The 3,598-nt window shown below is 47.7% G+C and overlaps 1 long non-coding RNA gene across 5 annotated transcripts in view; it reads left to right on the top strand.

Moving 5' to 3' along the window:
- Window positions 1-3,592, top strand: part of LOC108445183 — a 27,163-nt gene extending 23,571 nt beyond the window's left edge. For 2 of the 5 annotated variants that reach the window (XR_001859946.1, XR_001859945.1), the window contains one exon: window positions 128-542. This is a non-coding gene — a long non-coding RNA (uncharacterized LOC108445183). Of the gene's footprint in view, window positions 1-127 lie in introns of all 5 variants that reach the window. The other 3 variants (XR_001859947.1, XR_001859949.1, XR_001859948.1) reach the window with 3 other exon arrangements.
- The last annotated feature ends 6 nt before the right edge of the window (window positions 3,593-3,598 follow it).

Raw genomic sequence — 3,598 nt, 5'->3', positions numbered from 1 at the left:
TTCCTTAATTAGGGAAATAGAAGTTTCAAAGAGAAGAGTGTTTCCTTGCCAAGGCATTCTTTCACACCTGCAGGATGGATCCCTTTTTAGTAGAGTCCTAATTTTTTTTTGAAAAATTGTGTTCCAGCTGCAATTCCTGCATAATCTCCAGAGCAGCGAGGGTAGAGAGTTTAAGAAGAAATCTCTGCAGTAACACGGAGAAACACAACCTGATAACTCCTGACAGATTGATGGCTTCTTCCTTCATCTAAATCTTTATAGATTAGCACGTCTGTTTCCTTTTCATGGATATGTTTGTTAGCACTGCATCATGTAACCTAATCTGTGTGGGAAGTTATTTATCCAGGGGCTGGGGGGCATTTATACCATTCACTTGTCACCAAGAATAATGGAGAGGACAGGTAAGATAATTCCAGCTGTTTTAAGGGCTGAGAGATGACTGTTTATGTTTTGATAATGGGATACTCAGGGTGAAGGATCTGAAATGGTTTTGTAACATATTTGCTGAAAACACACATTTAAAATGTCTTTTGTTCCTTTTATTCCTCTGTTTCATGAGGGCACCTGGGGTTGCTCTGGGAGAAGGAGACATCAATTGTCACTTTGGGGTGGCCCAAGAGACTTGGGAGGAAAGATGTGAGAGTGCCTGAGAGTCTCCTGTTCCCTGTGGTTTGCTCCAACCCGTGGGTTCCCAGTGCCCTCTGCTGTGATGGGGACACAGCCTTGGGCAGGGGGGATGTCCTTGGGCACGGCTGGCACCGGGACTGTCACAGCGTTCCCAGGAGCAAAGGTGGGTGCCAGCTGAGCAGGGGCTCATTCCAGCCCTTCGAAGTGGCTGATCTCCAGAGCCCTGTCCTGGTCCTTGTCCTCTGGCAGCTTCTTTGCAGGTCAGACTCTGTTTCAGAGCTGCTGTTTCCTATTCAGGCACCGATGGAGCCTTTCCTGCCATCCTGCTGCTTCGCCAGATGTTCTCCATTTTCTGCCTGTGCAGTGATTTCTCCTCTCTAGGCATCCTGTAACTGCCTTCATCTCACTGATTTCACAGCACTCCCACGGCATCAAGAGCACTTTGAATTCTGGTCCTGTCCTCCAGAACTCTCACAATCACTCCCAGCCTCCCATCACCCACAAATGATATCAGCGTCTCCTCTGCTCCAGCCCAGAAGGCAGCAGGAGCTCCCCGAGGGTGTCCATCAGCGTCTCATCTTCACAGGGGACACCGGTGACTGTCCTGGGGCTGCTGATGTTCAACGGGCTTCCTTCTGACCTTATGACACTTTATTTAGACTGTGCTTTTTGGGTTTCCCTTGTGAGTGTGTTTGAGGGCCACTTGCTCGCCCTGACACACCGTGTGTCACACGCCCTTGGTGGTGGCCTCTGGGGCCTTCTCTCCCTCCATGCCCTCCACTTCCCTGACCAAGCCCTCCTTAAGTTGCATTTTGTGTTTTGTGATTTATTCTCGAGAAATTTACAAACTTCTGCTGGCTCTGTCTCCTGGGCCGCCATCTAATCTTCCAGGCGATGACAACTTGATTGGTGAATAATAGATTCCAGTCTCTTCCCAGCTGCTGAATGGAGCTATAATTTCAAAACGCATCCTTGAAGATGGAACAGAGCTTGTCCTTCTCCAGGGGTTGGTCTTTAATCAGCCCAGTTGTCTTTTCAGTATTGAAAACTTCTTTTCATTGTAATATGCAAAAGAAATTACCTGGAAATGAGCCATTTACCTTGTATTAGTGTGTAGATTAGGGGCCCAGTGTTTTGGGTGCTGCAGAAAGCCTGTAAGTGATATTACCTGCTCTGGAAAACTTTAATATTAAGCAGGCAAGGTAAGCAACTGAGAGGACTGAAAACAGACACAAGGGGATTAACTGAATTGCTGAGGCATGGATCAGTGTCACAACAGAGATTAAAAGTCAGTCTCTCTGAAATCCAGAACAAAACTTTGCTGTTGCTCTGATGGCATTTTTTGATGGGCTGTGGAAAATACAGAAAAATGAAACTGGTCCCTTGAAAACATTCCAAGTTGAAGAATAACATGAAATGTGATTTTATCATTTAAAAAATGGTGATCTAAAAAATTCACTAAAATCCCAATAAGGACTCTCAGAATGGATTTTTTTTTTTTTTTTGTTATTCTGTATTTGTACTTTCAATGCAGGAAGAACCTACTGATATACTTGTCTCATAATGTTAGCAAAAAAAATACTTGGAGAAAGCTGAATCTTCCTCCATTATTGTGGATACAAACAAAAAGTGGTTATGAATCACTTTTCCTTGATAGAATGAATTTATTTGTCCATTTATTTTACTGGAATGTCTGCTGGAATTGAAGCTGTTGATTAATGACCCGCAGGAGGTAACGCTGGAGAAATTGGCTTTTGCAGCTGTGGGGAACTCTGCAGGGCCGTGGGGGAAGGTGTAACAGGGACCCCGAGCAGGGCTGGGGCACAAACACTCCTGGCCAGGACGTCCTGTGGGGACAAGGATCACTCACTGCCCAGCAAAAGCATTGCCTCTGCCATGGGTGGATATGGAAACGTGTTGGGTAAAGTTATTCCACAACCTGCTTGTCAGAAATAATCATTACAGTGATTCTGCTAAAAATACAAACAGATCCAGTTTAATTGTAGGTTGTCACTACCATCACTTCCCAGAATCTCCTCTCTCTAACAAAATAATGGAGCTGGTACAGTCCAGACTTTCAAATACAGATGGACTAGAAGCCAGGAGGATGGTGGCAGGTGGCACTGAGGTGGCTTTTGAGTGGGCTCCCCCCAGGCTGCCATGCCCATCCCCTGGCACTCTGCTGCACTTGGATGCTACCATTTTATTTTATTTCCTTCCTCATTCTTCTTTTTTCCTTGCACAGCTTGTCCTTTGCCACTCAGGGTATAAATTCTCTCTTCTGCTGTTTCCTGACCTGCCCCTTACACCCATAATTGCAAAATACGACAGCCGCTTCCCTCCCCTCCACGCGCCTCTCCGCCTGTGGAGCCGGGATACTCCTTAAATAGCACCGTTTTCCTGCCTGAGTGGGTCTTGTGACATTCGCAGCCTTTTCGGGAGTGCTGCTACACTTCATGAAGCACACATCATCGCCGTGTTTGCCGCACACCGCTCCCGACGCCCTCGTTTGTCACCGCGCCGGGGCAGCTCCGGGGCCCAGGGCAGGGGGGATTCGTTCTCGCTTCCTGCCTCACTCCTTCTCTCCCCTCTTTATCAGCTTCAGTGTTACCAGCGTTACAAGGCAGTAACAAATTCTTATCGGTGTGGCTGTTTGACTGACATTGGGGAAGGTGTGTTTCTGTGCGGAAAAGATGTGCAAATAAGGGAAATGTTTGTGCTGCTCTTGCAGAAGCAAGCGGCTGATGAACAGCATCCTTTGAGGTACATGGCTTTGTCTGAAGGCAGATTGCTGCTCACACAGGTGCTTCCCAAACGTGCCCAGACCCAGAGCAGTGTGACCCACCAGCTGGGAGCTGAGGCTCGCCCGGCACGGCCGCGCTCCTCAGCCCTGGGCCGGAGGCGAGCGCTGACCCAGAAAGCGGGGACGGATGGTGGGAAATCTGCATAATGTGCGAAGGATTGGAGGCTG

This window comes from Corvus brachyrhynchos, unplaced genomic scaffold (assembly GCF_000691975.1).
Source record: "Corvus brachyrhynchos isolate BGI_N302 unplaced genomic scaffold, ASM69197v1 scaffold21, whole genome shotgun sequence".
Taxonomy (NCBI): domain Eukaryota; kingdom Metazoa; phylum Chordata; class Aves; order Passeriformes; family Corvidae; genus Corvus; species Corvus brachyrhynchos.
This window is presented reverse-complemented; position numbering and strand designations above follow the sequence as displayed.